The 13,099-nt window shown below is 36.4% G+C and overlaps 1 protein-coding gene across 1 annotated transcript in view; it reads left to right on the top strand.

Annotated features, from left to right (window-relative positions):
- Positions 1-13,099, top strand: part of C1H4orf33 (chromosome 1 C4orf33 homolog) — an 86,240-nt gene that overhangs the window by 52,941 nt on the left and 20,200 nt on the right. The window contains exon 8 of the transcript XR_006272815.1: positions 9,950-9,998. The gene's annotated coding sequence lies outside the window, so the exon portion shown is untranslated. The remainder of the gene's footprint in view (positions 1-9,949; positions 9,999-13,099) is intronic.

Raw genomic sequence — 13,099 nt, 5'->3', positions numbered from 1 at the left:
TGAGATTAATCCTTTGTCTGTTGGGAAGCCCACATTCAATACCTACCATCTGAGGTCGCAAAGAGTTGGACACAGCTGAGTGACTGATACTTTCACTTTCATCTGTAGAAATGCTATGGAATGAGTTTTTCAGTGAAATCACCTTGGGAAACAATTGAAAAACAGTATTTTGTATGGACAAAAGATAAATTACTTTAGCATTTATGTTCACAGGTCTTGAGAATGTTGCATTGAATTTTCTAAAATAGTTTACAATAATGTTGAATATAAACTTTAATTTTATAAGGTACTAGATGTCCATTCTTCAGGATGTGATTCTTTATAAATGTTTACTTTCTTGACTCTTTTTGGATTAAATTTCTCAATATAATGATTGCTTTTTCTTTGCAGTTGTTGAGTTATTTTTTTGAACAGCAAGGTTAAACAGTACCTAGATATGGAACTCTGCCTATAAGTTCTCTTTTAATACACACAGGCTGATTGCTGCTTTAGATTAGCTTTCCAAATAGTTTTTAAAAATCATTAATGTCTCAAACATTCTATTTAGTTTGCAAACTGTGTATGAGTCCCAGCCATATTTGTTACTGTAGACACCATACCAAGTTAGAAGCACTAAAGTAGATAGATTAAGGACTTTGTGAAACTAGACTCACAGGTCTCAAAATTATAGAGAGCTTCTGGTATACTTAAGATACACAATTTTTTAGGGTATTTATGACCCTAATTCAACTCTGCTAAGTAAGTTCTGTATACACACACATACCTTACACTTTATAGACTTCATCTTTAAGTTAACAAGCAAAGTTTAGAAGGTAATTTCCTAATGAGATGAGTTCTGAATTCCAAAGTATTTATTTTAAACTTTAAAATTTAAAGCCATCTATTTAACTCCATCCAGGGCATTACCATTTCTACACAAAGTCTATACAAGAGTATAGGGGTTCTTCTGGCCCTTGCTATACTGGACAAACAATGTTGATATCTGTAAAGATGCTCAGTCAAGCAGTATGGTTTAAGAGATGCATTACATGGAGATAACTTTAAAGAAAGAAAGAATTCTTTAGATAGTCATTTTGGATTGTAAAATATAATTTTACTACACTTAAAAAACACTTAACCACATTCAGTCTATTTGAAGAACTTAACATTCTGCCTGGTAAAAAGGCTGTACTGGACTTTTCTCTATGACAGCCAGTCATCTAAGGATGTACTTCACCTCTTCACAGTAACCTCAGCCACAGATTTTTCTCTCTTTCTTTTGGTGAAAGTTGTTCCTTGAAGTGCTTATTCATTTCTGTCCTCTTATGTCAAGTCTTGTTTTATGATTTTCTTAGTTGTAACAAGTTAGAAAATTCAGTTAGGGTTGGCTGAGTCACTGAACCTGTAATTTTTTTTTTTAAATCACATTTTGTGTGTCTTTCTCATTTGATAATAAAAAGAAAGCATATACATTGTAAAACACTTAGGAAATAATATAAAGCACATATACAAATAAAAATAAACTGTAATACTACTACCCAGATAAAGTCACTGTTCACCTTTGGATGTATATAATCAGATATATAAGTAGGTAAATATTACCAGCAGGTTGTTTTTTTTTGTTTTTGCTTTGTTTGGAGGATCTTTGCTTATAGTGTGTTTTTACAATTTTGTATTTAACTGTTTATATTCAGAAAGCTTCTCATAGTCACAGTGCATGCCCGGCCTTCTAAATACTTGAGCATGATTTCTCTAGAGTCATAGTGCAGAATTTTTTTGGAGCCTATTATCATATTGTCATAGAAAATCAGCAGAAGCAGTCAGCGTTAGATTCTTTCTGTCTCAAGTCCTATATGCCCAGTCAGGTAATTTGCTCTCCATTGCCTCCTTTTCCTTAGAGGAAAATGGGCAAGCATCAGAGGGAACCTATTCTACTAGAGGGAACCTGCCACGCTACTCTTGGCTTTAGCATCACTAACATTGCTAAAATGCTTCATCGGTTTGGATGTGTGCACCTTAACTTTTGTGCATCTGGCGGGCAGTTCTGATCCTTATTTTTTTCATTGAAGCAAAGTGTGAGATGATGAAATAAGCCAATCAATGAGGCATTTTAAAGCACTGTATTGTTGTTTCCAAGTCATGCTGGTGAAACCTAAGATCTGCCAATTGCCACATCAGTTGTTAAAGACAATAACAGCAACAAACAAAAATATAATGCTTAACTTGTGTCAGATGCTATCCTGAGCACTTTTCACATGCTAAATCCTTTAGCCATACCATAATCCATTTTACAGGTGAGGAAAGTGAAAGTGAAAGTCGCTCAGTCATGTCCGACTCTTTGTGACCCCATGGACTATACAGTCTGTGGAATTCTCCAGGCCAGAATACTGGAGTGGGTAGCCTTTCCTTCCCCAGAGGATTTTCCCAACCCAGGGATCTAACCCAGGTCTTCTGCATTGCAGGCAGCTTCTTTACCAGCTGAACCACAAAGGAAGCCACATATCTATTGAATAACTTGACCAAGGTTTCACAGTTAGTAAGTAACAGAGGCTATACTTGAATCTGAGCAGCCTGGTTTGAAAGTCCATGCTCTTTAATCCCAATGCTGCTTCTGTTGATAACTTAAAAATTATATTAACTTGAGTTGCTAAGATAATTTCTTCAAAATGAATCACTTATTTTCTTCACTCTTATTGTGTGGACATTTTCATCTCAGTGAGAATAGTTTCAATGAGTAAAACCCATATGTTTTGCAGTTTTAATCAGATAAATGAATAAAATATTAAAAACAGAAAACAAAAAAAATTATGCCCGATGTTGAAAATCTGGAGTATTTATAAGACTTTATATATTTTGATTCATAATTTATACTGTGCCTGTAGGTATTCTGTGACTAAGTAAATTGAAAATCTCCTGTTCAGCAAAATTCTTTTATGTGCAAGTGAAAGAAATACAACTAAAGGAAATTTGAGCAGAAAGGAAGAATTGTTGACTCAGATACTTCAGAAGATTAGAGGTGAACTAGCTGGCCTGTTTCAGTTTGCCTCAATCCAAAGATTAGAGTGATGTCAAAGAGTATTTCTGTTTTGCAGTATTCTCTTCCTACGCCTTCATGTCCGACCCACCACCAGCCCTTGCCATTCATCTCGAAATCCCTTCCGCATCTGTGTGTATCTGTCTCACTCTTTCATCCTGTAGAGAGGGGCTTCCTTTATGAGATGGTGTTGAGGGAGGTGACTCAGGTGGTTGAAAATCTGCAGCAGTCCTAACTTGGCCAACTTAAAGGAAACACATTTCTTCTCACTTCAGTCTGTAAGGAGGCTGTGATACTGTCATTGCCAGCCCTGCCGGAACCACATAATTCAAGGTGTAAGGAATAGTTCTTCAAAAGCAAAAAAGGTTCTGGGGGAAATGGAGAAGGAAAATCTGGCAGAGTTGATTGGTGACTGTTTTATCTACACATCTCCAGCACAGTCATTATACAGTCCTCAAATATAAATCCTTATGGGTTATTCAAATTATTCATGTTTTCTTTCTTTTTTTCCCCACCTGGAACACTACCTTTTGGCAAATTTTCTGGAGTGCTGAATGGAGAAACAAATATACATAAGCTGTTTTGCCATATATCATGAACTACTAAAGTATGTTGTTGGGAGATAAGATTGAAATTATTATCATTTTCTTATGTTGAAAGAATATGTCTTATGTAATCCCAAGATTAATTAAAAAAAATCAAGAATCACTTTGGATTTTCAAGTTTTTATGTGTTAAAACTTCTGGTGCACTGGGAAGACCCAGAGGAATCGGGTGGAGAGGGAGGTGGGAGAGGGGATCGGGATGGGGAATACATGTAACTCTGAATTTTTTTTAACAGGTATGCTTCGTTAACTTACCACACTTACTGCTACTTTAAAGATTTTATTATTCAGATTTTATAAAGGTAGACATTTTACTCTAAGTAGTTATTGCCTATGTTGTCTTTGTAAGGCAGCATCTTGGAAGGAGCTAGATTGCCTTGAAATACTAGAAGTCCTGCTTCATTTAATCTTAATATAGCATTCGTCCATGTAGTTTATAATTCTTGAAATGAAATAATAAAGAAAATGAAATTTTTTACTATAAAATATGTCTTTATTGCTGATTAATTTATTTTAAAAAACACTTTTTTCCTTAATACCTACTGTGTTTCAAGCATTGTTTTAGGCACTGGAGATACAGTAATGAAAAAATAGGCAAATCTTTCCTCATAGAATGTTTATTCAATGACTTATAGTACATAGGTTATAATATGAATGGTTGTATTATTGACATCATTTTATAGGTACTGGGGAGAAGGCAACGGAAACCCACACCAGTACTCTTGCTTGGAAAATTCCATGGATGGAGGAGCCTGGTGGGCTGCAGACCATGGGGTTGCTAAGATTCAGACATGACTGAGCGACTTCACTTTCACTCTTCATTTTCATGCATTGGAGAAGGAAATGGCAACCCACTCCAGTGTTCTTGCCTGGAGAATCCCAGGGACAGGGAGCCTGTTGGGCTGCCATCTATGGGGTCGCACAGAGTCGGACACGACTGAAGTGACTTAGCAGCAGCAGCAGCGGCATAGGTACTGTGAACAGTAGCCACAGGACTGGAAAAAGTTTTCGTTCCAGTCCCAAAGAAGGGCAATGCCAAAGAAGGTTCAAACTACCGTACAATTGAACTCCTTTCACATGCTAGCAAGGTTAACTCAAAATCTTTCAAGCTAGGCTTTAGCAGTACATGATCCAAGAACTTCCAGATGTTCAGGCTGGGTTTCAAAGAGGCAAGGGAATCAAAGATCAAATTGCAAACGTTCTTTAGATCATGGAGAAAGCAAGAGAGTTCCAGAAAAACATCTAGTTCTGCTTCACTGACTATGCTAAAGCCTTTGACTATGTGGATCACAACAAACCGTGGAAGATTCTTAAAGAGATGGGAGTACCAGACCACCTTACCTGTCTCTTGAGAAACCAGTATGTGGGTCAAGAAGCAACAGTTAGAAATGGACAGGAAACAACTCACTGGTTTAAAATTGGGTAAGGCACATGAAAAAGCTGTATACTGTTACCCTGCTTATTTAACTTCTGTGTAGAGAACATCATGGGAAATGCTAGACTGAATCACAAGCTGGAATCAAGATTGCCAGGAAAAGTATCAACAACTTCAGATATACAGATGATACCAGTGTAATGGCAGAAAGTGAAGAGGAACTAAAGAACTCTTGATGAGGGTGAAAGAGGAGACTGAAAAGCTGGCTTGAAAGCAAACATTCAAAAAACTAAGATCATAGCATCTTGTCCCATCACTTCATGGCAAATAGAAGGGGGAAAGTGGAAGCAGTGATAGATTTTCTTTTCCTGAGCTCCAAAATCACTACAGATGGTGACTGCAGCCATGAAATTAAGAGACACTTGCTCCTTGGAAGAAAAGCTATGACAAACCTAGACAGCATATTAAAAAGCAGAGACATCATTTTGCCAACCAAGGTCAAAGCTATGTTTTTTCTAGTAGTCATGTATGGATGTGTGAGTTGGACCATAAAAAAGGCTAAGTGCCAAAGACTTGATGCTTTCAAACTGTGGTGCTGGAGAAGACTCTGAGAGTCCCTTGGACTGCAAGGAGTTCAAACCAGTCAATCTTAAAGAAAATCAGTTTGGAATATTTATTGGAAGGACTGATGCTGAAGCTCTAATACTTTGGCCACCTCCTGAAAAGAGCTGACTCATTGGAAAAAGCCCTGTTGCTGGGAAAGACTGAAGGCAAAAGGAGAATGGGGTGGCAGAGGATGAGATGGTTAGACAGCATCACCAACTCAATGGACATGAATTTGAGCAAACTCGGGAGATAGTGGAGGACAAAGGAGCCTGGCATGCTGCAGACCATGGGGTTGCAAGGGTCAGACACAACTTAGTGACTGAGCAACAACAAATGTGATCAGCTTATAAATTACATTTGTTGAGAACTGCTCATATGCTAGGCTTTGTTAATCATGTACATATTACCTTATTGTCTTCACCTGGGCAGGAAGTATTATTGTCAATTAGAACTGACTCATTGGAAAAGACCCTGATGCTGGGAAAGATTGAAGGCAGGAGGATAAATGGGTGACAGAGGATGGCATCACTGACTAGATGGACATGAGTTTGAGCAAGCTCTGGGAGTTGGTGATGGACAGGGAAGCCTGGTGTGCTGCAGTCCATGGGGTCGCAAAGAGCCGGACATGACTGAGCAACTGAACTGATGCGAAACTTGGTATTGCATAAAAATGATAACCAAAGGAAATATTTTCTAGTTACTCAGATGTATTTCCCAGTAATCTTCATTGGTTCTGAAAGTTGCCTTTTTCTTACCTTTTCCTTTTCTTTTCCTCATTCTCTCTGGCCATTTTGTCCTGCCTCCTACTTTCTCTTCCTTTTCCCAACTTTTCTTTTCCTGTCTTGCATAGAATTGTAGAATATTAAGGCTAGAAGAAACTTTGAGGGACATCTATTTAAAAGTTTTATTCAGTTTTGAAATCTCTTCCACCTTGTTGTTGGAGCAAAGATTTTTGTCTAGGCTTTGATAGAAAAGATGCAGTATTAGAAGGACAGTAGCCTCTAAAGACTGCCATAGTTAGAAAGTAATTTTCCATATTTAATTGAAACTCATTCTGTATACTTGCTAGATGCTGTTCCCATTTTTGCCTTTTAGATGAACAAAAGCAAGTTTTATTTCTCATCTATGTGATAAGTTGGGTGAAAACCTAATCACAGACCACATCTAGCTGCAAAGGAGGCTGGAAAGTGTCATCCCTAGCCAGGCAGTCACAGGCCAGCTAAACCTTATTGCATCTATTTTTAAAATATAGCAAGAGAGAATAGATATTGATGGATAGTTAGCAGTCATGCTGCGTGTATGAAATATAGACATCATGTTCTGTGTTCTTTGATGTGATGGTCATTAGATATGGCCACCAGAGGAGACCCAGGAGACATTCAGAAAAATAAAGTTTATTATACTTATTTGTCCTAGAAACAGAGGACATGGCATGCCATGAAGAGCAACATGGGAAAGCACTGGCATGGGTCAGGAGCCAGAAGGGGTGGGGGGTGGGTGTTGTAGACTGGGATTTCCTGAGAAAAAGTCAAGGCAGGGTACTGTAAACAGGTCAGGTTTGGTTGTTTGAAAAACTTTTGCAGGCTGTAAGCTATAAAGGTGGTCCTTAATTACCTGATACCTGGCTCTGGGATGATTAAAGCAGAGGAATACTGCCTCCTGGGTGGTGTGGCCAGAGAGAGAAAGCTAAGTCTCTAGATTGATTACTTTACATATCAAAGGCAAGCTGGGAGCAAAATGAGGTATTATTACCTCATATCTGTTAGAGTGGCCGTTATAAAAAAGACTAGAAATAACAAGTGTTGGCAAGGATGTGGAGAAAAAGGAACCCTTGTGTACTTGTGGTGAGAATGTAAATTGGTACAGCTACTTTAAAAAACAGTATGGAAATTTCTCAAAAAGTTAAAAATAGAATTACTATATGACTTAACAATTCCACTTCCACTTCTGGGTATTTATCTGAAGGAAATGAAAAAAACTGATTTGAAGAAGATTATGCACATGCATGTATGTGTATGTCCCCATGTTCATTGCCGCATTATGGTAGCCAAGACACGGAAGCAATCTAAATGTCCATTGATGGATGAAAGAAGATGTGGTATATATCTACCATGGAATATTATTTAGTCATAAAAAGAATGAAATCTTACCATTTGTGAAAAGATGAATGGACCTTGAGGACATTATACTAAGTGTAATAAGTCAGGCAGTGAAAGACAAATACCTGATGATAAAATATTGACCTACCTATCTAACTAGATAGAAAGATGGAGAGAGAGATAATCTAAGCTCACAGATACAGAAAACAGATTGGTGGTCTCCAGAGGTGGAGGTTGGGTGAGGTGGAAGAAATGGATGAACTGTTTTTTTGTTTTTTGTTTTTTTAGTTTAAATAAATTGTTTTTTTTTTAATGAAGAAAAAGAACAAAATAATATTAAGATGCACTTTTGTATTTATTTTCTAAAAACTGTGGATTCATATACCTTAGACTGATTGTAGAGTGTCAGTGAAGTGGTGGAGAAATGTATAAAGCATATACAATTTTAAAGAAAACATTATCTTTACGAGTCACTATAAATAATTTCTGCTGGGCTTCCAGGTAGCTCAGTGGTAAAGAATCTACCTTCAATGTAGGAGACGTGTGTTTGTTCTCTGGGTTAGGAAGATCCTCTGGAGAAAGAAATGGCAGCCCACTCCAGTATTCCTGTCTGGGAAATCCTATGGACAGAGGAGCATGGCAAACTATAGTCCATGGAGTAGCAAAAGAATCAGAAATGACTTAGCAACTAAGCAACAACAACAAATGATTTCTTAAAAATATAAATAGTACACATCAATATAAGAACTTAAACATGTAGGCCAAATAGTGCTAAATTGAGTGTCTTTCATTTTTGTCCATTATTATAAGTGAGCAAGTATGATAAGTAATAAAATTTAAAGAAAAGTGTTAAAATTCTTCAATTTGTTTATGTTACAATGTTGAATACAAATAATCTAGTTTTAATTTCTAATTTTAAAGACATCATTATCAGGAACCTGAGTTCTTAAGAGATACTTTTAAGATATTCATTCCTTAACATTGTTGATGAGGCAGTTTCTCTTTTGGCCTTGTAAATGTGACATTTGGCAAGTATGTACTTAATTCATACTTTGGTTGAAATGCACACATCTCTTGTATGAAAGGCAGTAAATAAAACTGAGGCCAAATTGATCCTGATACTTTACCATATCTGACTGTTTTGTGAGCAGAACACTTTAGCATATTTTGAACAGTGTGTTAAACATTATTAACATGAACCTATATACTGTTAATCATTAGTGATGTCCGACTCTGCAACCCCACTGACTGTAGCCCACTAGGCTACATGGAATTCTCCAGGCAAGAATACTGGAGTGGGTAGCCATTCCCTTTTCCAAGGGATCTTCCTGATCCAGGGATCAAACCTGGGTCTCTTGCATTGCAGGCAGGTTCTTTACCATCTGAGCAACCAGGGAAGCTCTGAATCTATATAACTGGTCCTGAAATTAATATTCTTTTATCTGACAATTTCTCAATTAATAGAAACAGTTGAAAATTTAGGTGAAGTTTAGAGTTATGGCCAATGTTTAGCATAGTTTTAATAGTAGGTTGAAGAAATTTATGTCAGGCGAGTGTGTGCTCCTTGGTTCTTGTCTCGTCACAACAAAGATTTGTAGTGACAGACATTAAAGCCCCCTCGGCGTGTCATAGCTCTTGGGTCTTGGACAGACCGTGTTATAGCTCTTAGACAAATCAGTGTTACAGCTCTATTTTATTTAGAAGATAGCAGGAAAATCCATCTTCAAGGCGTGAGGGCACGAAGATCCAAAGACGCGAAGAGAAGAGCGCTCCAGTGCGCAGGAGAGAGAGAGCGCGCACTTTGGCTCCTCTTTTTATATGTTTCTCTCTCCCTGGGCCTGTCCTATGTAAACTGGGCCAGCCAGGAGTGCTGTTTGTTTTACCTGAGGTCCTCAGTCTGGTCCTCAGACCTTCCTTCGTTCTATTTTTGCAGGCTTTTCCCTTCCAGGTCTTTGAGCCACCGCCATTCTGGACTCCTTTTCCCTATTCTAACTACCTAACATTTATAAAGCCTACACAAATGGAGAAAGACAAACCTCTTTAAACTGTGTAAACGTTAAGGGTTCTGGTTCTCACTGTCACTCATTTTTAGCTTTAGTCTATTAGCCTGCAGTTTTGTGAGAATGAGATACTGGAAAATAGCAAATAAGATTAGATAAAAATTAAAATTGGATGACATTTTAATTTCAAAATGCCTGAACTATCAGCCTAATTTAAGCTCTGTCATTATGATTCTCTTTTTGTTTGCTTAGGCAAAGACAGCACCTGGTCCTACTGCTCTCCAAAGATGATGCATTTGCAGTGAGTACTACAAATCTTTGCTCAATCAAATCAGCCTTTGTTTTTACAGTGACTGTATTTTAAAATGTAGGATTAAATGACTTTGGAGATTAGGATATTTATACATTTCATGTTTAACTTTTATTTTCTTCTCAAAGTTAGGAGAAGAGGAAGCAAATAAGAGAGTTCAAAGGTTTGAGTAGGGCTAAAGTGTATGAGGCTAAGGTTTGTGTGTGTCTGTATATATGTATATATGTATGTGTGTGTGTGTATATATATATATATATAAAATGTCATATCACTGGTGTGGCTGGTTTATAGGTGGATAATTAATATGGATCAGTAATTGTTGTTTTACTTGTGCTCTTGCACATTGGGTTTAATAATGACCACTACTCTTCTGGATTAAAGTTTCTACTCAGTTCTCTAAAAAGGAGCAGCAGAGAATACTGTGTGTTTAATTAGAAAATTTTCTGTAAACTGAGGATACGTTCGAATGAAGAAGGAGAAATTTTTTTAGGTGAATAAATTTCAAAATAATTGAAAACTACAGAAAATGATGACAACTGCCACTGAGATTTAACATTTCCCATGTATATTTGACACATATTAAAAATAAATCTTTATAGACACAGCTGATACCCATCTCTTATCCCTTACCCTTCTTTCCCTCCTTTCTTCTTCCCATCTTTTTCAGTTTTTTTGACTTTCACTATTCTAAAGTTGGTCTATATCATTTTCATAGCATTTTCTTGCTTTTTAAATGGTCTGTATCCATAGAAAATCTTTTCAAAATATTTTAAAAGCTTAAAAAATGGTATATTCTTCTAACTAAATTGTGAAGAGGTGCTAATATGTTTTTGCAAATAAAATCTAAGGTAAAAGTCAAATATTTTTCAAATTCATATTTTTTGCAGTTGTTCACAGTTTTATTCTAATAGATAAAATCAACATGTTCCTCAATTGATGAACAATCAAATGGTTTCTCTTCATTTTTTAAAAGCAATTATATTAATAAAATAATTATTTGTAAAATGCACATGATTTAAAAATCTACTGAAAGGCTTATGGGACTGAATACAATATACCTTTGACCCATTTCTCACTTCAGTCTTATTCCATTGGCAACTGCTTTCAGGAATTTTAGCTCCTTTTCTTGTTTTCATATTTAAAATACTTGGTGTGTGTTTTGGTAATTCTTTTGAATCATTAAGAAAAGACACAATACATGATGTATCTCTTTTTTTTCCTAATAGAAATACATTCAGACATAAGCTTTTTGTTGTCAAAGATATCTCAGTCCAAGAGTGTGTGCTAAAAAGGCCATGATTAGAGGTTTGATGTGTATGTCGGCCAGTTATCCTGTGTGGTCCATGACTATAGATTACAACCCTAACTCTTGTAAGCTTTTCACCTGTGTATTCTATCGATCTGAAACTTCAGAAAATGGGGAGGCAAGGGAAAAACCAGAAGTCTGTTGTAAAATTGCTAACAGGGGTAGAAATACAGGACTTAGGAACTGAAATAATGACCCATCTATAAAAAGTATAACACACTACTGAGGAATTCTTCTCCAACTCTAGAAATGAAATTCTTAGCAAAGGACTGAATCAATCCACTGTAGAGACTGTGGTCTTATCACTGGATTTTAGAAAAAATTGCTCACTCTTATTAGGTTTTCCTGGTGGCTCAGATGGTAAAGAATCTGCCTGCAAGGCAGGAGACCCTGGTTACATCCCTGGATCAGGAAGATACCCTGGAGAAGGGAATGGCTACCCACTCCAGTATTCCTGCCTGGAGAATCCCATGGACAAAGGAGTCTGGTGGGCTGCAGACCATGGGGTCACAAAGAGTCAGACACAACCAAGTGACTAACACTATTGGGAAGGCTGGTTTTACTTTGTTATTTAATTTTGGAGCAAGTGGAAATAAAAAGTGATTCAAGATCTAGTGTTTAAGAAAAAGTCATTGGAGACTTTTTGAGTTAGAGGACATTTGCATTATTGATCTTTACATTGTAAAATATTTCCAAGATTGTTATTTAAAAGTGGTAGTGAGTAGCAAAATTTATAAAGACTAATGGTTAGCAATTTTTTAAAAAAAGTTAAGGAGTAATAATCTTTTTTTAATGGTAAAAGAACAATTTATTATTTGTCATTTGTTTCCCTCAGAACCATGCCCATACATAGCTCTACGTTATTTAAACAATCATTTTATTGTGGTAAGAACAAAAAACATAGGGTCTACTCTCTTAAATTTTTAAGTGTATAATACGTTATTGTTGACTGTAGGTACAGTAGACCCCTGTAACTTATTCATCTTGCTAAACTGAAACTTTATGCTTATTGCTTAGTAATTCCCCATTTCTAAATCTCCCAGCACCTGGGTTTTACTCTGTGATCCTATGAAGTTGACTATGTTAGATACCCCATGTAAATGGAGCCATATCACATTTGTCTTTCTGTGACTGACTTAGCATTATTTCACTTAGCATAATGTCCTCAAGATTCATCCATGTTGTCACATATTGCAGACTTTCTTTCTTTTTAAAAAGAAAGAAATGTGGTATGTGTATATACCACATTTTCTTTATCCATTCACAGAGGAGAATTATCTTAAGAGAAACAGCAAGACGTACAAAAGATTGACTTACCTTTTGAATCTTCTTAGATCACCTCTGTCCAGTAGAAATTTCTGTGATGTTGGAAAATGTTCTGCATACGCTCTGCCCTAAATGTTAGCTACTAGCCTCGTGACATGTGCCTAGTGCAACTGAGAAACTAAAGTTTAACTTTAATTTTTAATTAATTCAGATTTAAGTTTAAGTTGCTAGGTATGGCTGATCTCTACCATATTGAACAGTGAAGTTCTAGGAAGAGTATCACATAGATAGAGGTATGGCATCTTCTCTTTTCTTTTAAATGTAATTGTGCTTTTTGATCTTTATTATGTCTGAAAAGATATGAATATAGCTAGCATTCCAGTTGTGAAAGTGGAAAGGAGAGATAAGTTCTAAATAAAGTGTTTTTAAAAAATAATCTATGAGTTGTTTGAGAAATACTTAATACAAAATATGCTGCTGGTTTAACACCCTTAAATTACATATATATGTGCATATAAAT

This window comes from Cervus canadensis, chromosome 1, assembly GCF_019320065.1.
Source record: "Cervus canadensis isolate Bull #8, Minnesota chromosome 1, ASM1932006v1, whole genome shotgun sequence".
In the NCBI taxonomy this organism is placed as follows: Eukaryota; Metazoa; Chordata; class Mammalia; order Artiodactyla; family Cervidae; genus Cervus; species Cervus canadensis.
The sequence above is the reverse complement of the archived record's forward strand: the minus strand, read 5'-3'. Positions and strand labels throughout refer to the sequence as shown.